Source organism: Lissotriton vulgaris, chromosome 3_1 (genome assembly GCF_964263255.1).
Source record: "Lissotriton vulgaris chromosome 3_1, aLisVul1.2, whole genome shotgun sequence".
Classification (NCBI taxonomy): Eukaryota; Metazoa; Chordata; class Amphibia; order Caudata; family Salamandridae; genus Lissotriton; species Lissotriton vulgaris.
In genome coordinates, this window is record NC_141689.1 from 1,767,092,633 (window position 1) to 1,767,119,122 (window position 26,490).

Consider the following 26,490-nt stretch of genomic DNA (forward strand, 5'->3'; position numbering starts at 1 on the left):
TTATTTCTGTATAACGTGAGGAGGTGCTGAATCATATATGTACCTGCTAATTTCTGCTCGTCTGGGGATAGGTTCAGAAATGTCTGCGCTACTATGTCATCATTGTATATATTAGGATTGTCAGCCCATAGTACTGCTGACCGGGCTAGTTCTTGTTCATCCATAGAATTGAGTACATGGTACCCCATTCGTTCTCGAAGCATTTTATCAGTGTCTTGAAACAGATATTCAGGAGAATTCGGTTTTGATATGCCAGAGAGAAAAACTCTCTTGCTTTCTGGACGAATGCCTTTCCTAAGGTAAGTTCCCTTACCTACATATGCTATCGTATCTGTATTCGTTTCTGGTTCTTCAGGTCCTTCCTCCTCCTCGGAGGAGGCATTTTCCTTTTCTTTTTCGTGCATTTCTATTACTGCTTTTCTTATTTTCTTGTACATGCTTGATATACAATTCACTTTATCATGTTTTCCTTCGGATATATTTTGACCCCACCTGTTTAGTGCTTCCATTTCATCCTGGTCTGTCCCAGGCCTGTCTCGGTCTCTTATTAAGCAATTTATGAAAAAACGTAATATATATGCTTGAGTGTCAACTTTCTGGTGTGCCAGGGCCTCCTTAATACTTTCAGGATTTTCCCCAGTCTGAACAAAATGATATATTCTATCTAGATGATCAGTCATCCCTGAGAATAACACTAGGTAATCTGTAGCTTGTCACAAGCGTAGTGACGCTATCAACATTCTATCGTCTTTGCCGGGTACTGGATCATATCTGCAAACTGGAAGTTGTTCTTTGAGTATGTCGAGACGGGGTGACTGGAGTGTAGGGTGCTTCTGCATGTCTCTAAGGTGTAATCTGTGTGTTGCTGGCGGGGTCTGGTAACCCCCGGTTGCACCTCCTGAGGCGGAGGCTTGGGCATTATCCCTCAGTGGAGTCTGTATGTGTACTTGAACTTGTCTCTTAATAGGATCAGGCAAAAACGGATTTGGTATCTTAACCTTAGGTGAGGGAAGTGGTGGAGGTGGAGGAACGACAGGCTGTCGGACGGGGGAACTTTGTTGCGGTAATGGCGGGATATGGTCTGTAGGCGGGTTGCCACCTCCGTCCCCGTCACCGTCAGTAGGCGGGGCGCGTGAATTGGCGTAAGCGGGTGCTACATCATCTAGATAGGAATTCAGAAATATGTCTTTAGTAGTCCTGTGATTTACTTTAGTCGGAACCAATGGTGACGGCAGATTTTTCGGTATCTCTGAAGCGGTTTCAGGCGGACCCTCGGCCACAAGATACATGCCATTTACGAGATTGTTTCGTGCGCGGTCTACTTGCTCTGCTTTTACTCGAATTCCTTCATTAACTAATTCGTTTTCTCGGGCTCTATCTGACTCTTCTCTATGTCTGTCTTCTCTACGGAGCGCTCTTTCAGCACGTTTATGTGATTCTTTACGCCAAAATTCGATGGCGTCTTTCTGAGATTGTCTGGCTTTCTTTTTCCATAGTGCTTCTTCTACCTTCACGATGCACTCGGCATCCCATGTTCCTGTAACGGGCCATCTGTGTCTCTCGTCTAGATGCTTAGTATAATCAGCCCATAAATCTAGATACAATATGGCATCTAAGCCATGCTTATGGTACATAAAGTTTCCAGGAGTGTCCCTAGGGGGGATAGGAATTTCTTCCTCTAGTATCCCTTTCCTAGTTCCTATCTGCTTTAACTTATTGAAAAACGGCATCTTGTTTACTTAACACTGTATACTCGAACCTCGCTACTTAACTCTGAACACAACTACTACACAAAAACACAATAATGTACATTAAACAATCACTCATACCACGACATTAATCACATGAAAAACATTTTGAACATATATCTCTACCCTAGATACTGGATGTACTGCTAAACAGCACAGATACACTGTCGAAGACAGTGCAAGAACTTGAATAACTGATATACTGCTAAACAGTACAGATACACTGTCTAAAACAGTGCAGACCGTATTTGTGTACCCAAACCCGTCTTTACCGGATACATAATAATGCACCCGTCTAGATACGTCCCAGCAATGGTACTCACCGGGAAGCACGGAATCGGAAGGCCTCGGAAACTCGACTGGGCTGGACCGGACTGGACTCGACTCGACTCGACACGTGGATACTTCGGAAACTGGTGGGCCTCTTGACACCTCGGACCTTGCTTCTTTCGGCTAGGCTCTGGTCGGGATCCTCCGCACTCCTCACCGCCTCGTCTGGGTGCTGATCGCAGTCTCCGTCACCTCCGTGGGCCAGAGGGAGATACAGGAAATCCTGCGGGTACGCGTAGTTCCGTCTTGACTGATGGCAGGGGGCAAAGCTTGCAACGCACCAACCGCACCGTGGGGTGGGGGAGGGGTCCCTATTCGGGCGCCAAAATAATGTGGTAAATATTTGATTTACCGTCCTAATTTCTATGCAGGTAAGTACTTTAACAAAAATAACTCAATCGGAAAGAAAGAGGCAGAGTCCGTGGTGTTAGAGTTCTTAGGGGTTTTATTCCTTTATTCCTTAAAAAGGAATGGTCATGGTACCAGATCGGATATCTTGTTCCTGCCACCACTGGGGTGCAGGAAGGGATAGAGCAATATTTTATTGACAATACATAGCTTATATACTTAAATCATACAATAGAAACCAATACAGGAGGCGTAACAGCTGAGAGAAACAAGATAAGAGCACACACGTGGTAGTGATACGTAATTAGTAGGCGTGAACTAGGCGTGAACATAGAGGTGTGTGCTAGAAACGTCACATGTAAGTGTCACGAGTAGGTGGGTACTTAGCAGAATTTGGCAATGTCAGCAGAAATCTGAGGCCTGGATGCGCGCGCAGCTGCATGACGCGTGAATGACGTGGAACTGGAGGGTGCAGGGGACTTGACATTTACACTAGCGGAAAGAGACAGAAGTCTGGCATGTCAGATCAACTCGTACCTATATCATATCTGATATCTAATGTTTGGGAACCATATTATCTAGAGGAAAAGGTCTCTTGGGCAGAGGCTATTCTATACTGACTGTGAGTGCGTGTATAAGCGTCTAAGAGTCTGCATGAGATGCGAGGGGGCATGGGCCTACCATGGTAACAGAGGCTATGAATTACTTGCACGGAGACAGTGAGGCCGGGCCCTTTGCTCTGCAGCTGGAAGATGTTTACTTGAACTAGTAGGCAGGAATGTATGTTTGAGGAGCGGAACAGATAATTCGAAGGTTGAATACAGTGTTGGCAGGCAGCAGGCTGAGCTAAGCGCCGTTAGCCGCACAGGGAGTAAGGCAGAGGTCACGGGTACAGAGGCAGCCCAGGCTGAGGCGTTCAGAGTCGGAAAGCAGAGAAAAGGCTTGATGGCAGAATTCAGGGCCTACTTCGCCAGAGCTGAAAAACGTGTAAAGTACACCACAAAAAGACGTTGGCATGGCATACTTAGGAACGGAATATTCAACCCGTTCAGGGTGGATCTGAAAGAGGACATGTTAACGTTGGACGCAAATGTATTTGTGTCTTCATAGCTGGCACAGGAGGGAAGTTACATGCACTTTAAGCTGGTACATGGAGACGGTGGGGTACACGTTAGGGAACATTTCTTGACCATAAAAGTTATATTTCCTCAAAGGGACTACTTTGCTGGCACGGTTCTTTTACCTTTTCAATGTATATGGTGGGCGTCTGCATAGCCTCTGTCCTTTTGCTGCAACTGCCCTTTCCAATGCTGTATTGGGTGTTGTGATTGGTGCTGTGGTTCCTGAGATTACCCGCCTCAAAGGTTTGGGCTCTCTCTTTATTATATTAGTATAGATAGCAACTCATCTCTCGTCAGCATTCTTTGTTAAAGCTACCCTGACTGTAATAAGTGTCGACACCATACTTGTACTCATATATGTGTCTATTCAAATGTAATTTAGCTGGGTGTTTGAACGTTCATGTTTTCGGCAGGGTTCTTGTATTTATCTTTCCTTGATTTTTTTTCAACTTGGCTGTGCAATTAATGCGGAAGTGTCCATAAACCATCGGCCTCCTTCTCCCCCTTCCATGTACAATAGGCATCAAGTTATTTGTATGGCCATGCGGATGGAGACATTCTAGTCAATGTTTTGTTGAAGTAATAAAAGCAAGCATCTGAACACAATCTCAAATCTGCCATTACCTTATATTTTATAGTAGGATTTTGGTACTCTGGCTGAAGCAATTTCTAACCCACTTGTCAAATGACTGACTTTTGTTAATGATGCATTATTCATCCCCAGAGGTACCGGCATACATACAAAACACTAATGGTGATGAAATGTATCTGCTTGGGAGTTCACATTGTTTTGATCTTCCATCCAACTCTGGGGCATATTAGCAAGGGGGGTATCCCCGCTTTAGCGGGACTTTTTCCCGATAAAGCGGTGATATTTTTATCGCCCTATTAGCAAGCTGTCGCTAACAGCGTGCTAAAATGTATCGCTAATGACATGCAAAGTGGGCGTACCCAACCTGTTAGCAACTGAAAGCAGTTGCTAACACACAGCTATCGCCTATTAGCAAGGCAGGCGAAGTGATAAAAAAAATTGCGCTAAGCGCGATTATCGCTAGTACCTAACACCTGCTTAGACCATGACTTAACCTGTATATCCAATGGGAGGTGGATATTCAGGTTAAGTCTATATTAGCGTTAATGCCTGAATATTGCTGGATTTCCAGAGATATTCACGCATTGAGCCGCTATCGCCGGATATTTTATCGCTTTAGAGATAAACGTTGCTAATAGCACGTTATCTCAGCGATAATATCCGGCGATAGGCGACGATAAAAAAAATGCGCTATGGGCATTTAGCGATAATTATAGCTATTTGTTGCTAATATGCCCTTCTGTACATCAAGGTCAATATTAGCAAGTCATGAGTTCCTACCCTGAAATGCTTTCTATTAGACCTCATCAGGATGTTCCACCGAGATTCGGCATAGGATTCTAATCCCAGGTCACATCCTGAAACCTATGTAAAATATTCACTTGTAGTTTATAAGCATGGTTTATTCTCTTAAAAGCTAAAGGGTAATAGATAGTCAGATGCCAAGACGGTTACTGTTGCTCTTATATGCTACTGTGAACTTGTGAAAAGGATCTTGAAACTGGTGGGGCCATTTCAATAGACTCTCCCAAACTGATGACGTGAACTTATTACCACCATATGACCTTCACTTTGATTTGATGGGAACAGGCCTGTGCCCTGAGATCAGACAGGCACTTGCTAATAGCCTAGGATCAGTGAAAACAGACTAAAAACCAATGTGATATCCCAGCCTGGTTTTTACTATATGGGGTACCACTTGGTACTAAACATTAGGTGTGGGGAATAGGGAAGCTAGTCCCCCGACCCCACTAAAATGTTGTAAAATAATATAAATTCACTCAGGTGGCTTTTTTGTGTGAAATAGGATTTGATTGGAGGCCAGCTCATGATTATTTTGGTTTTATGTAAGATCTAAAACAAATCTACAGGAGGTGGTGTTTACATGTTCTTCACATATTCTATCATTTATTTCTGATCCTGATTACTTAATTGCAAATTATGATTAAGTACAACAAGCTATAAATGGATAACTGAACCCAACCTTGAAAAGGGCCAACTAATCATTCAGAATTGGTATGAACTAACATTTAATTATTGACTCCAGCAGTAGTTCTAGAACCACTGGCAGTGATGAAGCTTACTTTTAAAATGCAATTTCCAGTGCAGGTTGGGCTTGACATTAACAGCTCCTTCTTATCTATTGAATTTACCAGCTGTCTAAAGGTGAATGTTGTCTGCCAGGGAACACATCTTTCAAGCATAGACTAATGATATAACTGCTCTTGTGAACTTTTAGAAACTTTGTATCTCTGACAAGCTGTTGGTTGTTAGGCTCAAGAACCTTTTTCAGATAATGTCCCATTGGGAAATGATGAATCAAATAATGAATCTCCGGTTCATTGGCAATTCTCTGCTAATGAGTTCAAATAGCATAATTTGCAGACTGTTACCAATAGCATTTTACTTTTTCATTCTGGTTTTTAATCCCTAAAACGTTCAGTGCATTGACCAACTGCGATATCAACATTTAAATGGTAAGTACCTATATGCGTAGCTGTATCTGTCTCTTACACTCTCTTTAACACCCACGCTTAATTGCATCCTGCTACCGCATCCTTAGTATGTTTTGCAAGATCTTCAAGTCTCACCCAGGGCTTCATCACTAGCAGACTAAACTGAAGCAACACACTCTACCTCGGCATCTCCAACCTACTCACACAAAAACTCCGGACAATCCAAAGCACAGCTGCCAGACTTCTCCTAGACATCCAGAGAAATGCCTATATCAGTTACTACCTCACGGAATTACACTGGCTACTAATCTAGAAATGTTGCAAACTCAAGCTGCTCATTCATGCCTATAAAGCCCTCCACAACACAGGACCAACCTACCTCAATGACCAGTACCAACTCTACCAACCCTCCAAACAGCTATGCTCCACCTCTCTCTCCCTCACACGGATTCCCTTCATCTGCAGAAAGATGAGAGGAGGGCACGCTTTCTCTTTCATTGCCGCCAAAAACTGGAACAAACTTCCTCTACACATCAGGACTGCAACTCCACACCTCCACTTCCATGAGAAACTGAAGACCTGGCTGTTCAACTAGTAGCACCACCGGACCTTCACTCCTGCTCCAGTGCCTGGATACACTTGCCTGTGATAAGCTACGATAAATAAATGTACACTGGAGAAAAGTGTGCATGAAATAAGAAGCGAGAGGCCCGACAGCACTTCTCAACTGCAGGGTTCTTGTAAAAAGATTTTATTAGATTTAAAAAATGGGCAGCACAAGTAGAAGTGGGTCCAGGAGTAGAGAGACTTGCTCTGGGGAGATAAAGTGTTTGGAGAAGAAGAGAAGCCCTTGTAAAAAATAAAGAAATAAAACATTCGGAGTGGAATGGAAAGTGGGATGCAGTCCACGGCAGAAAGTATCATGGAGCGGGAGGCTATAAAGAGAAAGTGTGGGGCTAAGTAGAGGAAAGATCGGGGTGAAAGAGCAAGGAAGCACATCCAACCCACTGAGTGCATAATACAAAAAAAAACATTGAGAAAGCAAATAGGTTTCACCTTTTGGACCTACAAGCTTTTCTAATGTTATTTGCAGATGCCTTTCAGCTTCGGCAAAAATATGGGGGCAGCGGAGGAGCTGGTGAAGGGGGTGGGTGCTCAAGAATGCGAAACTAGTAGACAAGGTAGAGAGCATCACTAGGGTCAGAGACAAGCAGACAACAGAGAAAGCAACATAGCTCATGGAGGTGGGAGTGTTTGGCAGGGTACATGAGCAAGAGAGCAGCACACAAGACAACACGGCTGGGTGAAGTATCACATGAGTGGAGTAGCAAAAAGGAGCACAGTGGTTTGGGAGAGTTTGGCAGGGAGAAGCGCCTGGGAGAGCGTGATAACACATGAGGGAGAGAGCTACTCTGAGCATGGTTAGGCCGGTATTTAGAGGGGGAAAAGCACCAGAGGGAGAGAGCTGGAAAACATATGCTATGATCATGGAGTGCTTAACCATAAAGAAAACAAACCCTTAAAAGTAAGCTGTGGAAAGATAATCAATGGGATGGTAAAGAGGTTATCCTCCAGGAAAGGGGCAAATACAATATAATGTAATGTAATGATGTCTTGTAAAGCACCTGAATCACCCCACATGGGGTATCTCCGCTCTGTAGAGAACTGGGGAACCCATCCTGGCTTTCCCTGTGAGATGGTCCCTACTGGGTATCTCCAAGGTGAAACCAGACATCCCCGGCGTATGTGGGGGGCCGTTGTGGAGATGTGGCAAGCTAATGCCCAGAGTTGCCAAGTGTGATCCCTGGTTGAGTAGGCACCGAGGCGAGAATTATCGAGTCCGCTGACCCTGGTCCCGGACCGTCCTCGGCTTCCGGGTCTGACGCCTCTAACCAGTGAGCCACACCACTACACAATGAATTGAATATGGATCTAGCTGATGAAAAACATTAAAGCCAACCAATTGTAAGCAATGGGCAGTCTGTAATCCTATTGTAAGATTTTTGGTAAGCCCACAAAAAGTCTTTTTTATCCAGACGCTTTACATTGTGTGGTACGGAGGAACCTAAAAAGAGTCTCATCAAACATTTCGTTTAAGGTTAGAACCCATCCAATCAGAACACTGTGAGACCAAAATGCTCCTGGGTGGGACAAACACAAAAATACAGAGAAAACCATAGAATCCCAAGCAGACAACTGAGATAAATTACAAACCTATCCAGTTATGAGCAATGGGCTGACCAAAAACCCACATAAAGCATATACTAGCCGATGTTTCTGAAAACAATATTTTGTACAATTATTTTAGTAGAAACATTATTGGAGGGGGGGCGGAGCTAGCCGGCGTTCATGGTGGACGCATAAGCGCGAAGCTCCGCGCTAGCGCCGCTGAAAACTTGCTCATTATCCTGACATAGCGGCTACATTGGTGAAATTCCGGTGGGTGCTGTCGCCCCTACCCCCCCGCGGACCTCCGACGCGACTTTGGGAGGATTCCGACCGAGGGCTCCCCTGGCGACGCCACCGTCCGGAGAGTGGCGGACCAGGCCAAGATCCCCGAGCTCTCCTGGGACGCGAGGCCGGGCTGCGTCACCCGACGTGCGGCCCCTGGCTGAAGACGCCTCGCGCACTGCGCGAACTGGGACCGGCTGCAGCCACAACCCCCACTGTGCTCCGGGCCCGCACGGCGGCACTTGCCACAGTGACTTCGCGCCCTGAAGGACTTGGGGTACTAGAGAGAACCCCGTCGGCGCTGCGATCCTGCCGAGTGGACCCACGTGGCGCCGGTGGAGACCTGCTCTGCCGAGGGCGCCATTGCCGCCTGCCGGACCGCCTGAACTTGCGGCCTGACCACCCGGAGAGAGCCCTGATAAGAAACGGGCAAGGTTGGAGTTAGAGCACCCCCTGCACGGACCTTGCATCCCTAGGCTGGTTGGGGGCATACAGACACCGAGGCGCCCAGCGGGGCCGTGAAACCGACGGACCTAGCCCTGTGGCGGTGCTGGCCAGGCAGACCCACACGCTACAGAAAACGGGCCTACCCCACTGGGGGACCACCAGCACTATAAGGACTGAGGGCGCAGGCCTCCCCATCAGCTGCGGTGATGGTCAAGGGCGACAGGACCCAACCTAAACTATCGTTTGACCAGAGGAGGCAGAAGGTGCCGGTCCCCCCGGCGGACCAGCCCCCGGGAGCAGCTGCTGATCCGAGCTCCGCGCTGTGTGCGGAAATTAAAGGCATGCTCAACACGATGGAGAAGGGCCTGCAGGAGGGCATGGCTGCCATTGGCACCAAGATAGACGCCCTGGCATACCGGATGGATCGAATGACGGAGAGGGTGGATAAACACGCAGAGAGGCTGGACATGGCGGAGCGCAGGCTGACGGAGGCGGAGGAGGCGCAAACGACATGGGACGCTGACCGCAAGCAGTTTGGAAGGCTGCTCCAGGTGATACAGGAAAAGTCCGAAGACTTGGAGGCCCGCTCCAGGCGCTCCAACATCCGCGTCACGGGTGTGGCGGAGTCGACCCAAACGGGGAAAATGGAACTGTTCGTTGAGAAGCTACTTAAGACATTGCTGGGGGACGATACCTTCTCCCCCATGTTCATTGTGGAACGAGCTCACCGCACCCTGGGGCCGAGGCCTCCGCCGGGTGCGAACCCTAGGCCGATAATAGCAAAACTCCTCAACTACAGGGACAGGGATGCCGCCCTCCGCGCAGCCAGGGAAAAGGGAGAGTTGCAATACGAGGGGATGAACATTTCGTTATACCCTGATTTCACGTCCAAGGTACAGGAGGAGCGTCGGCGATTTGTCCCCTACAAGCAGCAACTCAGGGACCTGGGCTTGGACTACGCCATGTTGTACCCGGCGCGGCTGCGCATCAACAGGCAGGGCCACTCGCATTTTTTCACAGACCCCAAGGAGCTGCAGAAATCCCTGAAGCAATGGGTCAAGGAGCAACGGGAGGACAGGTCGGCGACTGCGGAGGAGCGCGCTGGCAACGACGACATGGAGGAGCAGGACTAGTGTGAAAAGGGGGAGTAGCGGTTTCCTCTTAGGGCCCGGCTGCACCAGCCTCTGCGGCAATCCTTGAAGACTGGACCGAGGTGGGCCCACTCGGGGCGCACCACTGCTGTGCTTCTGGACATGAGGCTGCGGGTGAGATCTGCTCAAGCGACGTGGGTCCGGGTGGAGGGCGGCAATTGCCTTGACACTGCTTGGTCCGTCCTGGGGTGGTGTTGCTGGGGCCCTGACACATGGGGGCACTGCTGCGAGCCAAAGGGGGGGGGGGGGGGGACGCCCGATAAGGTGGGTGCGAGACTGCTATCATGACTCACAGCCGCGCTTGCAATTGGGGGCGCTAGCGTGGGGGCAGCCTATTGAAACTGTGAAGGAGAGGCGACCGGACTGAGGTCGAATCGGACATCGAGAGTGCTACCTCTGCCCTCGCGCTTACAGCATTTGCGGCTCTTCTAGAGACTGCTCGGGGAAGTTTGATGACGGGTGGGGGGGTGGATGTAGGGGTTTCGGTCACACCAGGTTGGGGTTGGTTGACTGTGGGCGGTGGGGGGTCACGGGGGTTTTGGATTCAGGGTTGTTTGGGAGGTTTGGGGGAAGGTCCGTTATGTGCTCTAACAAGTTAAGTGCTCCGAGATGGGTGAGCGGCTGCCACTACTGGAGGGAGGGGGCCCTTGCCATCACGCTACAAACGATGTCCCCTTGCGATGCTCATGGCTGACACGACCCGAGCAGACCCACTACGGGCTTCAGAGTCCCTCCGGGCTCTCACCTGGAATGTGAGGGGGTTGAATGATCACCGGAAACTCCGCAAGGTGCTACACTACCTACAGAGGCACCACATAGACCTAGCACTGCTGCAGGAAACACATCTCCCCAACACCAGCAAGATGCTAACTCACAGGAGGCTCCAGGGCCATTCTACGTATGCAGGATTCACCACACACGCTAGAGGGGTCCTCACCTGGGTTAACCCGAAGTCTACGCTAACACTCGCCTTGGTGAAGGCGGACCCAGAGGGGAGGTTTGTATTGAGCAAGTGCACAGGCAAGGGACACGACTTCTTGATCATGAATGTTTATGGCCCCAACTATGACTCCCCTGACTTTTATGCGGCGGTAGCGGCACATTGTAATGAATGGTCCGCTGGGAATATGGTCTGGGGCGGGGACTTCAATTTCACCTTTTGCCCAGAACTAGATAGGTCTGCGGGCCCTGCCAGGCGCCCTGCGGCGGCGGCGCAGCACATGCAGGTAGAAATGCTGAGGCTGGGTCTGGTGGATGTATGGAGAGAGAGACATAGCGCCAAGGGGGGGTACACACACTACTCGGCGTACCACAACATTCATACCAGGATTGACTACTGGCTGGCATCACACTCCCTATTTTCCATGATCAAGGGCTGCAGTGTCCTCCCCCGCACTCTGTCGGACCACTCCCCGGTGCTGTTGGAGTGGCACACTCCCCAGCAGAGGATCCCGCCGTTCACGTGGCGTTTTCCACCTTACTCACTGCTGGACGAGGCCTTCAGGGCTGACCTGGGAGAGGATATAGACAATTTCTTTACCACCAATCTGGGCTCAGTGGACAGCTTCGGGACAATCTGGGAGTCTTTCAAGGTGTATGTGCGGGGGATGGTCATAGCGAAACACTCGGGGGTCCTCAAGGCGATCAGAAACAGGCTGAAATTATTGGAGGGGCGCATAGCAGACTATGAACGCCGACAGCTCCTTGACCCGGGGTTGCTCGGGGACGACACCCTGCAGGAACTTTTGAAAGAGTTTCACGAGGAAGCGGACAGGGAGGTACGACATTTAGGAAAGTATGCGACGGCGCGCACATATGGGGAGGGTGACCGCCCGGGTGCACTGCTTGCCAGGATTATGAAAGGCACTAGGCGCAAGCAGACAGTTGCGGAACTGCGCACCAAAGGTGGGGGGGTACTCACGGAGGAGGCACACATATTGGCGGAATTCAGGAGCTTCTATGAGGAGCTCTACACCACTAAAATTTCGGGGGTGGAGGATCAAATTGACAATTACCTTGACTACATCAAGATGCCGTTCCTGGAGAATTGGCAGAGGGAATTCCTGATGTCCCCCATCCACTGCGATGAGATATCTGATGCGTTAGCCACCATGAGAGCGGACAGTGCCCCTGGGATAGACGGCCTGACGGTAGCCTTTTATAAGGCGTACAAAGATAAGCTGCTCCCCCACCTCTCCACCCTCTTTGACGAGATTTGCGAAAACGGTGCTATGCCCCCATCCATGCGGGAGGCGCTCATTGTCACTATACTTAAACCTGGCAAGCCCGGCGACCTGCCAGGCTCGTACCGCCCCTTGTCCCTACTCAATGTGGACGCCAAACTCTACGCAAAAGTGCTGGCGACCAGGCTGGCCCTGGTGGCGCCCGAGTTGGTGGCCCCAGAGCAGGCTGGGTTCATACCGGCTAGGAACCTCACTTACAATATCCGCACAGTAGTGGGAGCCATGCAACACACCAGGCATGATACCAAAGCCATCGCGGTCTTCCTAGACATGGAGAAGGCCTTCGACTCTGTGGAGTGGCCCTTTATGCGCAAAGTACTGCAGAAGCTGGGACTGGGAGGGGTCTTCCTCCAACTGCTGGGCGCCCTCTATTATCAGCCCACGGCCAGAGTCAGATTGGGGAGCGCAGTCTCGGAACCGATCTCCATCAGCAGAGGTACGAGACAGGGGTGTCCCCTTTCCCCGCTACTCTACGCCCTAGTGGCGGAGCCACTGGCGTGTGCAATTCGGGAGTACCACTCGTATGAAGCCATTAACTACCCCACCTACAAGATAGGCATTTCCACCTATGCGGACGACACCCTCCTTTATATCAGGGACCCGGTCAATAATATAGCCCCAGTGTTGAGGGAGGTTGTGAGGTTTGGCGCGCTGTCCGGGTTGAAGGTTAACTGGGCGAAGTCAGTCGCCTTCCCACTGACCCCAATCACTGTCCCCTTCGAGATGGACTACCCGCTCCAATGGTCCACTGAGCCGATAAGATATCTGGGCATTATGCTCCACACGGACCCGGACGTCATGCTGAAGGAGAACTACGGAGTTGCCTACAGCAAACTCGAGGATGACGTCGAACGCTGGTCTAAGCTCCCGCTGTCACTGATGGGACGCATTGCATTAATGAAAATGGTCATTCTCCCGAGGTTCCTATTCCTCTTCAATAATCTCCCGATCGTTCTCTCGAAAGCCTTCTTCGCAACTCTAAACAAACTCCTGGTGAGACTGGCGTGGGCGGGGAAACAACCTAGGGTGCAATGGAAGGTACTACAACTACCGTACGAGCAGGGGGGACTAGCGGCCCCGGACCTGGAGCGCTACTACAGGATTGCGCAGGCCTCCCACCTCCACACTTGGATTCATGGCAAACAAGACATTCCCCACGTGATCCTGGAACGGCTGTTCGCGGACCCTACCCCACTTCCTGCTACCATTTGCGGCCCCAAGGACCGTAGGGTTGGCGTTCTGGACTCTCTGTCGTCCACCAACCACGCATGGCACTCCATAGTGCAACGGCAAAACAAGGAGCTGATGTACGCTCCCAACATGCCTATACATTGGGCGCTCTGGCTGCCGACCCTGGCGGAACCGGGTGTCCATAGGGCCCTCCGCGAACTAGGTGCGCACACACTGGGAGACCTATTTATCAATGGCAAGGCGAAGACGTGGGCGCAGATGTCGCACCGGGTAGAGGGCATAACACTGCTCCAACGCTTTCAGTTCCATCGAGTTCGGAGTGCACTCTTGCAACTGCTGGGCCCGGACATGGAGGAACCCCCTGCGGTCCCGGAACTGGTGTGTATTATAGACAGCGAATCCCCGAAGAAGCTGATCACTAGGCTGTACAAGATAGGCCACGAACACACTGCCCTGCTCTACACTAGGGCGCGTTTGGCCTGGCAGACAGACCTAAACACCCACGTTGATGACGACATGTGGGCATACTGCTCTGCAGCTACTAGGCGCGTTTCCCTAAACGGGAGGCACCGATTGGTCCACTTTAAATTCTTGCAAAGGGTCTATCACACGCCGGAACGGCTCCACAGGTACGGTCTCCGCGACTCCCCACACTGCGAGAGGTGCCGGGCACAAGTTGCGGACTTCCTGCACCTAGCCTGGAACTGCCCGGGGATCCAGAGATTCTGGGCAGGCGTATTTGCTGAAATGAGCGCCATTGTGGAGATGGACCTGGCAATGGACCCTGCCCTTGCTCTAATGGGTTACACGAAACCGGTCCCCGTCTCGGTTAGGAAACTGGTGGGCATGGGAATGCTACTTGCGAAGCGGGCAGTCGCATTGTGTTGGATGAGGGGACCACTACCTACACTTAAGCGATGGGCTAGCGATATGCTGTATTGTAACACGCAGGCGGACACCTACAGCGAGCTCCTTCCGCCCAGAAGCCGCCCCAAGAACTTTTGGGGACTGCACCAGACCTACTTGTCCTCCAGGACGGACGCGGTGGGTTCAGAGGAAGAGGATGGGGAGACACAGGGGGATGTCTTGCATGAGCCACTTGATTAGCCTGCCCGGGGGGTTCCCCTGCACGAATAGCGCTGAATAGGCGTAGGGAACACACTGGCCCTAAAACCGCGCGGCGGGGGGGTGGCACCCTGGTTGCAGGGAGAGTGGTAGGCTCCATCTGACACTACATCTGATAGAGACACCAGAGGACTCACTTGGGGAGCGCAAATGAGGGACCAGTTACGGGGGGGGGGGCGTTTACGGGGTTAGGAATAGGTTGGGAGAAAAACTAGAAATTTCCTGCTTGGTTCATGTATTCAAAATGCACGCTACTTGGCAGATAGTGCAAGCCTACTGAGGAGGGTCTCCCTCCACGGACATCCGGCGAGTTCTACTATTGGCCTCCATGTTGTTCATGTACCATGGTATATGTCATTGCTGTTACACGAAGACCTATTGCCGGCCCGAGATGGGTTGTAGGCGAACGATTTTTGTACTCTGTGTAGGTGCTTTTTCCTAATAAAATAAATAAAAAAAAAAAAAAAAAGAAACATTATTGGACAAGATAACTAACCATTTTGCAACCTACCAAAGAGCAAAAATTATGAATTTTGCCCAACTCCGCTGGCAGAATTTCAATTTCATACATCCTTAAATTTCTCCCTATTTTTTTCTTGAGCTAATGTTCACTGATATTCCATCATAGTTTCTACCATTAGTAGAACCATTTTTTGTGGTCTTTGATCACCTTTTAAGTTAGTTAAAGGGTGAGTGTTGTAGCGCAAGAAGATGCACATTTCCAACATTTTTCTAATTGTCCCCATTATTTAGTGGTATTTAGGGGTTTGTTTAAATAACAAACCAAACCACATTCACTGGATGATGTCATCAGTGATGTCATCAGTCATGTCATTTGAGATGTCATCAGTGATGTCATCAGTTATGTCACTGACCATGTCATGAATGATGTAAAATGTGACATCACCAGTGGATTGCGGGCGCGAGAGTTACAGTTGGTACAACTAACTATAACAGAGGAATCTCAATGGTTTTGTATGAGTGAAATGTCCAGCTAACTATAACACTCCTGAAACCTATGGCTTTTTCAATGAATTTCTAAGGTTTTTTAAATGATAATTCCTAACTATAAGCTGCCTGAAACCTATGGTTTTTTCAATGAATTTCAAAGGTTTTTTAAATGATAATTCCTAACTATAACCTGACTGAAACATATGTTTTTTCAGTGAATTTCAAAGGTTTTTTAAATGATAATTCCTAATTATAATGTTCATTAAGCATATCTGTTTTTTCTATTTTTTTTAATTAGCATCCCGTTCTCAACGTAGTAAAAACTGAAAATATCACCAGTCTTCAATTGATTCCTTCCGCCAACAAAATCGCCACAAACCACTAAAAAAACAGGCAATAGCTCGACTTACCAATAACAAATTAACATCAACATTCAACTAGAGCAAAGACTTCGACTATCTACTGTGTGAATTACACCCAACTCACACCCATATTAAAAGACGAATATGTGGTAGACGTACTAAATGCACCTCCGACACACAAGAAAATCACAACACCCAGCGCCACCACTACCACAACAACCCCCCTACCCCCTGGATCCCTCCCCCTACTACCTCAGAGGACAACAGACCTTCCCAAGATACCATATCCTCTCACACGCACAATAGCTGGATGTTCAGAGATGTGGCAACCAACTATGTATAAGGGAGTAAATTCGCACATCAACAATAATTTACAGAATCCCAGTGTACCAGTGATATCCTATACACAACTCATTATAGAAACAAAAAACTTTTCCAAGTGAAAATATAGTATTGATACCTGTAGTGTCCTGCACAGTGGACGCAACCATATTATCTCAGACTCTGGGGAATATCTCGGTCATGTAGCTGAGTTGTCTCCGCCCCCTTGAAGCAGTAGCGAAGTGGGCTGGTCCAACGTACGCAACTCCATGGTAAGAGTATAAATAATTAGCCTACGCCTTGGGCGTGGTACACTTCTGCAAAGAGAAAAGACTCTGCCACAGCGAAGGTCCTCACCCTGCCACGTGGCTGCCACCATGACCCCGTGCCTCCTCAATACACGCCCATTCCGAACTCAACGCCACAGAACCGCAGACTAATGTCTGTATCAAATACTGCCTTCGATCTACACTGCTGACAGCAGGGTTCACAACTTGAATTAAGCTTTGGATCTACACTACAGACAGCATTGAATTTAGCCTTGCTTTATTTAAGGCAGAGACAATTGTACTCCATGTCTTCCGATTTTGTAAAAGGATGTGACAAAAAGCATTTGTCTATAACTGTGCTGACTACTGCCTTCGATCTACACTGCGGACAGCAGGGTTCACAACTTGAATTCAGTTTTGGATCTACAGTACAGACAGTATTGAATCAAGCCTTGCTTTATTTAAGGTAGAGACAATTGTACTCTATGTCTTCTAATTTTGTAAAAGGATGTCACAGAAAGCATTCGTCTATAATTGTGCTGACTACTGCCTTCGATCTACACTACGCAGATCAGGGTTCACAACTTGAATTCAGCTTCGATCTACACTATGGACAGCATTGAATCAAGCCTCGCTTTATTTAAGGTAGACACAATTGTACTTTGTCCTCATATTTTGTTAAAGTATGTGACAAAAAGGCATTCCTTGATGTCTGTGTCTGCTACTGCCTTCGATCTACACTGCGGACAGCAGGGTTCACAACTTGAATTCAACTTTGCATCTACACTACGGACATTAGGGAATTCCACCTTGATTTATTTAATGCAGAGACAATTGTACTGTATGTGTTCAGATTTTGTTGAAATAAGAGACAAAAATGTTTTGTCCATATCTGGGCTGACTTGTACTCTATGTCCTCAGATTTTGTAAAAGGATACGACAAAAAGAATTTCTTCATGTCTATGCTAACTACTGCATTCGAACAAAAGTGAGGACAGCAGGGTTCACTACTTGAATTCAACTTTGAATCTACACTACGGACAGCATGAATTTCAGCCTTGCTTTCTTCAAGGCCGAGACAATTGTACTCTATGTCCTCAGATTTCGTTAAAAGATGCTACAAAAAACATTCCTCAATGTTTGTACTGACTACTGCCTTCGATCTACATTGTAAGGCCTCACGATTCAGGTGGAATGGCGATTGCACATGACGCATTCCAATAGGCAAGATACATTGTACCCGTGCGACCCGCCCGAACCACGAATCATCGCAGGGTGCGCACACACTGAGTTCTTCAGGTACCACTAACTCACTGCACCACAAGTCATCTCCCGGTGGCCTTATTAAGACAGAATTCACGAGGCAAAAAACATTGCTCCCAGTGCGGCTGGCCCACATCACGCAACATCGCTGGCTGCGTAGACACTGAGAGCCACACCTACCACTAACTCTATACAGCTCAAGTCAATGCCACATGGCTGTGGGCCCTTCTTGACGACTGCCTCTGGTCTATACTCACAATTCAAGATTAGTACCAATGCAAATTGTGTAAGAGACTATAATTGGTTAAAAAAAACAAATGCTCCCAATCTGCAACATCTCCACCAGACATAAGTACCCATTTTGAGAGAGTTAGAATGCACTGCGTGAAGTGCAATCGCTTAATTTGTTATGGGGAGAAATCAGTAAACCTAGTTTGCAGAGCAATTGATAACCATTGAGGGTAGTTTTTCTCCCCCTCAAAGTTCATGCAGTCCAGTATGCAACACTCAATGTTTGAGTACAGACTGCTCGAATCACACATCATCGCAGGGTAAGCACACGCTGAGCACCAGACTTACCACTAACTCAGTGCACCATAAATGATTGCCACGTGGCCTTATTAAGTCAAAATTCAGTTGCCAAAAGACGTTCTTACCAGTGCGCTCTGCCTGAATCACGCATCATCGCAGGCTCCACGCAAACCGTTCCTACCTTAGTGCACCACTACTCATGAACCCTTTACAATAGAATCTTCTGTGTATTATTTCACATATAGTGCTCCTACCTTTGTAAATCAGAAGTCATAAACTGTTTATGATTGAATATCTGTGTATGATATCATGATTACTATTCTACGTAATAAAATGGAGTCGGGCACACGTGCCTGTACCCACTTCAACTATCTATCTGTGTCTGTGTACTTATTTATGTTTGTAAACAGCTGCTCCTGCGCCCTACCACATTATATTTTGCTGTAAACAGCGTATACAACCATCTTACCTCTACCAATAACAAAAACTTCGACTATATAACTTTCTCCCGCTCATTCTAAAAATACGAACGTACAAAGTGGATCATTACAATACTGCAAAGAAACCGTATAGTCAATTTATAAATGTGTACTATTTCTTGTTTTTTTGCTTTTTGTTTAGCATATTTATATAGTGCGAAGTCGACCCAAAACTATATCAACAATTTACATGACCACCGTATTTACATTACCTTTTCAGGCACGCATTGATTATGTAATTACTCTACAATAACAGGATGTGGACGCGACTCTGAGCATCGAACAATGATTTCCAGCACCAAGTTCGACAGTATACCTGAATGACCACATACCTATATATATTATCTGCCCTTCATGTGCCAAAAACTGCAACCTAAACCTTTCACAGCCCTGTATTACTATAGCTACAACTCTCCACTGAATGTACAACAAACATTCATATTCGCAGAAATGCGTCATGTCCACCATCTTTTAAAGGCGAAGCAGTGATTTAGGCGTAGCCAGTCCTATATACCGTATCTTATTGCATTTGTATTTTTTTTCCAATAGCAGGAACGTTTTTGTAATCAGTCAAATGTCAGTCGCTCGTGATGATTGAAACCATGTGAATCACTGCGCACCACTTGCTTTCACAACCGGATGGAAAACATTGCTACAATACTAATTGTTAAAAAATCGAAGCCTATTAAACAAGTTGGAACTGTACAGATAGTTGTATTTTTGAGAGAAGGTGTGTAAAAGGGCGATGTAATTCTACTCCACATTAAGATACTAACAATTTCCAATCATAACATCTTTCTTTTACTATCTTTTAGATGTAGAGCTTCAGGGTGCATCATGTCCTGGCAAGTGGTGAAAGACACACCAGTGATAGAAATGTGAGCTGCGAACACTCTTTATAGTCACTCTCTCATTTCCTCTCTCCTTTGATAAACAAATGACACATAATCTTATTTTCCTTTTTTTATCTAACAGGTTGTGTTTTACAAATTGGCGTCCCCCCAACACCTCCAAAGCTCAACGTTTGAGGATTCTGTGATAATGCGTGGCCATCGTAACAACGCATAAGAAGGCTGCTTCGACACGTGGTGGACCCTCTTTGAATCACGCCAATTGCACAAGGTGGGTACAAGGAAGGGGGTCTACCCGGTAGTCATAGGGACCTGGGTTATTGAATGCTAACACAAAATGGTCCCTGACCAGTTAAGAGTAAATTTGTAAATTTTTAAGAAAATATTCATTAACCAATCACTTGTTAAAACACTATTGTTTATTCAAATAGTGTTGGTACGTAGAAAACTGTATTTTTCATTTACAAACATATAATATACATTTTTAACAGTGCCCACTGTACAAGGAAGGGAGGGGGAGTGTAGTGCTCAGGAAAAGTGTGGGTAGGTGAAGTGACAATTCAATTGTATATCTCCTTTAACAATTGATGGTGGCTTCCCGGAGGAGCCTAAATAGAATTAATCATCGATTATCATATAACATTCAGTGAAACATCATAAATGACAGGTGTACATATTAACACACTGACTATGTGCAACACTTGGTAGTCGACGTTTCGACCCTCGTGGTAGGGATGGTGGCCCTTACTCTGCGGGTCTTCCTCAGGACAGTGCAAAGGGGAGGTGTGGGCAGTTCCTGTTGCATAGATATCACCGCGACTTATTCAGTTGGCCAGGCTCTTGTGCGCAAATATTCCTTATCGAAAAACCCCAAAGACGTTCGTGTTCGTTTAATGGGGTGAAGTCTAGCAATGAGGGTGAGGTAGCTGCATATCAACGCCTTCCTTGGTATGGGTTACGTGTATCCTAAGAGAGGAGATCGGTATTCTTTCTGGGTCCGTGCACAAGGTGAGCAAAGAAGCATGTTTCCGAAGCAACGAGAAGTCACCTGTGGGCGGAAAGAGTGGATAGTGTGCAGCAGCTTGACTGCGCAGGAATGTACAATTACCTCCGGGCAGTGAGAATGGATAGGTTGCAACAGTCTGAGTGTGCAAGAAAAGGCACTCACCTCCGGATTCTGGGAGTCAATGGGGTGCAACAGTCTGGGTACGCAGTAATGAGAACTCACCGCTATGCAGTGGGAGTGCATGGGGTATAGTACTCTGGGAGAAAAAGAGCACACAGACACCACTTTGCAGTGAAAGTTGATGTAATACAGTGTCTTGAATGTCCAAAGACATAAAGCAGAAATATACTTGTGCAGTTGTATGCACTCTGCTATTACTAACTCTATACTATCTTTCAGATCACTAAACTTGAGGGTGCACTATGAACCGGCACGTGCTTGGACACACAACAGAGGCAAAAAGGTGAGCTACGAAGATTTTCTCCAGTATTAACACTACCTCTCCAGCTCCATCTATCACTTTCTCTCTCTCACACTTTTAATGTCGTTTTTTTCTCTTTCTCTCTCACATTGTTTTTCTTTCTCTTTTAAAGTTATGGACGCTGCTGTCCACTCTGCCGATAAAAAAATCAAGGCTGAATTTAATACAGTCTGCAGTGTAGAACAAAGCAAAATTCAAGTTTTGAACTCTGTTCGCCACAGTGTTTACACAAGGTAAGCAGAGTGGTCTAGATACCCAATGCCTCCAATTAAAAGCATTAGAAATAAACGATAAAATCCTGCATAATGACGTGATCTCTCACCTAATTCTGTCTCATCTCTGAATCATTTTAAAGACCTGTTGGTCCATACTGTAGGTGCAGTAGGCACTTCCCTACAGACACCTCTTCAACGCGGGCCTATAAGAGAGGTGGAATGTATTAGGCACACTGCAGACGTGCAAATAGCTACATATTGCCAAGTGTTACCTTAATTTGTGATCTTTGACCTCATTCAGTCACATCAATCTAATTTTAAACACTTATTTTCATTTTTGTTTTGCAGGTGACCTACCCTCCTTCCATTGGAGTCCATGTCACATTTTGTTTCTTATATTGTTATGTTAAAGTTATGTTTCTAGTTATTTATTATATTGTTATTTTAAAGTTATGTTTCTAGTTATTTATTGTTGTTTTATTAAAAGCTATTTTAAAAAGTATATACGTCTTCTTTTTCTGACAACATTTCACTATTATTTAGTGTGATAATCATATGCTTAGAAAACATTAAACAATTAAAAATAGAAATTATGTTTATAACTAGAAGTATAATACTGAGGCTAACTCTTTACCAGCTCTTTACCAGAGTCTGTAGCTGCGATTAATGGTTCCTATGGAACATTTTTATAAACTCCAGCACAGTGACTGTTTGGATTAGCAACATTGTGTGGTGAACTTGTAACCTGTGTGCTCACTTAAGTGTTCCATGAACTGTTACTATGGTAACAGGCAGTAAGCAGTTTGGGGGTAGGGTTGAGAGGTACTGGCTGTACAGAAACCGTTATATTTACCCAGGATCCTCTACATGACAGAGAGGAAAGCAAACTAAGACAGAACACTGTGTAGCAGATTTACAAGCCCCTTGCGCCACTTTCGCGTAACTTTTCCCATGTTAAAAGTGATGCAATAGTGGCACAAAGAGCAAGGGACTTGTAAATCTGTCCATATGTACATTAGTACATTATTGTACAGCTATATGGACTTCAAAATCCTTTGTTATCTTACCGGAAGATTTTTTCAACATTGCTGTTTGCTATGCAAGAGTGAGAGCCGAAGCTCTAGCCCTGCCATAGCAAACTTGGGGGCAAGTAACATTACGAGCAAAAGAAGTACACTACTCTTTGAATTCTTTATCGATCACAATTAGACAGTGTTGCTTCACAATTCACAATGCACTTCACTAAATACTTCGTGCCTATTTAAATGGGAGACGGGATTGTCGACATTACAAAACCTAGGGTTATATTTACAAGGACGGTGTTAAAATTGTCGCCACTTGAACAGCAGCAGACTACAACTAAAACGGCGATAATGGACTTCAAAATCCTTCGTTATCTTACCGGAAGATTTTTTCAACAATGCTGTTTGCTATGCAAGAGTGAGAGCCGAAGCTCTCGCCCTGCCATAGCAAACTTGGGGGCATATTATCAAGTTCAGCGTTAAAATGTTCTGGTGTAAACCTGGGCTTCTATTGGAATTCTCCCAAATTCTCAAAAGCCTATTATCAAGCCATTATGGCCGCTTTAACTGCAATTTCCTAATGCTAAAGTGACGATAATTTTAACGCTGTCCTTGGAAATATGCCCCCAATATCGCGAGAAATACAGCAATAATTTATGTTCGCAAGCGAAAAGCTTATTTATATAAGACTGTGGACTTTACATATCAATCCACCTCGCTAATTAAACATGCTTAAGTCTACTTCAGAACAGATGTTAGGATCCGACATAAACTACAATTAGCGAGAGTTTTCCTATTGGTCCTCAAATCCAGGGCCGCCTTGTAAATACAACGCTATTGTCATACCTTTCTCTTCCTTTTAATATTCTCATAGAAACACCTACCTTGCCACTGAGAACACCTACATTGCAACTTATTGGAGATACAAGTCGAGCCTTAAGCAAACAGGCTGCTAACATGCATTAATGCATCTTAGCGTCACCTAGTAAATAGAGCAATATAATTTTCACCGCATTTTTGGCATTTTTTTTTTAAAAAATTGCGGCGAAATGGCACTTGTTAATATGCCCTCAAGTTTGCTATGACACAGCGGGAACCTCGACTCCCTCCCTGCTATAGCAAACAGCAGTGTCCCGGGGGTAGACACCCCGAGACACAGCAGGAGCCGCTCCTGTGGAGTGGTGTTCCCCGAGGCTTTCAACTGCTCCAGAATGGAGACCACGCGGCCCCCCTTTCAAAATATAAAAAGCCCCGGAGGGTGGTAATCCTCAGACCTTTGAGCTCCCTTACCCATTTATTTTGTAGCACCGAGGAATGGCAGTCCCCGGGCTACAGGGCCCCTCTGGACCCCCATCAAATGCAATATTTTAGACTCCGTGATTTGACCCTCCCAGGTAGCTAATTTTTAAACAAGCACAGGAGCCCCCGCTTTTTATTTTTTTTTTATTACGGCGGATCCATGCACCCAACGCACATTTCCCAGTTTTTTTCCCCCCCAAAATTTTTTGGGGGGGAACTCCCTAAGCAGGTCTAGATGATCAAAATATTTCTTACATGCCCCCTTTATATGTGTTGAACAGTTGTCCCACTATTTTCTAGATCCTCACTTCTACCGAGGCACAAAATGGCTGCCAACACTTCCTGGTTTCGAATGTTGACAACCACTTCACAGTCAATTAGCACGTGATCGGGACGGTGCGCTTAGAGTGCGCGCAAGATGCGTGGATCCTCCGAGGCCATAGATATATATGCACGTTTAATTGTAATTTTCTCAGGAACTACTGAACAGATTTACACCATATAAGCAAAAAGCACGAATCTGAAACAAAGACTACAACTTTGCCAAATTTGGTGTAATTCCGTTCAGCCGTTCGGACTGTAGCCGCGATCAACCGTACCTATGGAATATTGCATGGGGAACACATGTTTTGGGACCACCCTTTTTTCTCAGCCCTCACTTCACGAATCACCTTAAGAGTTTCAGGATAGGAGCAGACCGGAGCGCCCCACCAGTTTTACAAATTTCACGAAAATTCGTCAACCGGCACCAAAGTTATTCCAAATAGAATGTTGCGGATTTCCTAAGGAAAATATATGCACGCTCAAGTTTTCAAAAAGAAACACGCCGCACTCATGAGACCCCTTTGCAGACTCTTTAGTTACAAGGACGCGTTTCGGTGATATGCCTTCCTCAGCTTGTTTAAAGTCAGCGCAGTCTGTCCTGATAGAGATTTAAACAGGTAGAAGTGATTCCATTGGTTCTTGCTGCTAGACATCAAAAGAGGGCTGCAACCTCGGGACAAAGACTCCTCCCCCTTAGGTGTATTATGGGATTCGAAGTCCAAGAGTATTCAAAGGGGGGGAGTAGCTTGTTGTCTTATTTCCACCCGCCTCCACATAGGCATTGCCCCCAAAGTCCACAGTTATCACGCAGTTCAGGTAACTCTTTACCTTCCCTCTTCGATGACGGATTCCAAGCGCCAAAGCATGTTGCGCTGTTCTCAGAGTCTCCTCCGTGGCCCCTCGTCACACCCCCAGGTTCCGTGACACTCGACGCAGGAGTTGGTCGTATGGCCGTTGCTCCCCCAGTAATGATGACTGACGACAGTAGTCTGCGGCGGTGCCAGCAATTCCTGTTGGTGGTGCAGCTTGCCTTCATTAATTCCGCTCCCAAGTCCACTTGCAGGCAGCATGTCCACTCTTACTGACAGGTGCGACCCTGTGGAAGTGGGTCCACACTTTAAATGTACGCTCAAGTTTCCAAAAAGAAACACGCCGCACTCACGGACCCCTTTACAGACTCTTTATTTGCAAGGACGCGTTTCGGCGTTATGCCTTCCTCAGCTTGTTTAAAGTCAGCGCAGTCTGTCCTGATGGAGATTTAAACAGGTAGAAGTGATTCCATTGGTTCTTGCTGCTAGACATCAAAAGAGGGCTGCAACCTCGGGACAAAGACTCCTCCCCCTTAGGTGTATTATGGGATTCGAAGTCCAAGAGTATTCAAAGGGGGAGGGAATAGCTTTTTGTCTTATTTCCACCCGCCTCCACATAGGCATTGCCCCCAAAGTCCACAGTTATTACGCAGTTCAGGTAACTCTTTACCTTCCCTCTTCGATGACAGATTCCAAGCGCCAAAGCATGTTGCGCTATTCTCAGACTCTCCGCCGGGGTCCCTCGTCACACCCCCAGGTTCCGTGACACTCGACGCAGCATGGTGAGACCGATGTATTTTATCTTCATTGGGCGCAAAGTCTCCATTTGACTGCCCCTGCCTAGCTGTGAATCTGTGAAAATTGGCTGTAGCGGTGCGAGGGGACACAGGGTAGCAGCCGTGAACTTTCTTTTGATCTGAGGCTCCCCTCACCACTTACCTGTTAGCTAGCACGGACCCACTGTTTCACCTCACTCTCCCACGCCACCTTCTCAATTTGGCCGACACAGTGCATTCTGGGGCATGCTGTTCTACAATGGATTTTGAACTATCATGGGTGTGCCGACAGCATTAGGGGAAGGAACGCTAGGTGCTAGCAGGTATTTCACACAGGATGGAGTAATTTGGTGAAGGACATGCTACAGTGTTGGGCGCTGAGGAAGGCTGGAGTGCCGAAATGCATACGCCGCCACTGAGACCATTTGAATAAAGCAAGCTGTTTGCCCTGAAATTCCCTTTGGCCTCTGAGTTCTTCTTCCGAGGGATTGTTTCGTTATACTGCGCCTGCCAGGGACGCAGTACAGAAGGCCCTGCTACTTCAAGTGTCCCGGATTCATCCTGGCACCGCGCGGATCCCAGTGTTTTTCGAGATCGAGGTATCGATATTTCCGGTGACCGCCAGGAACCACAGACCAGCATGGGGAGACCGAGGTATTTTATCTTCATTGGGAGTGAAGTCTCCATTTGACTGCCGTGCCTAGCTGTGAATCTGTGAAAATTGGCTGTAGCGGCACGAGGGGACAAAGGGTAGCAGCAGTGAACTTTCTTTTGATCTGAGGCTCCCCTCACCACTAACCTGTTAGCCAGCACGGACCCACTGTTTCAC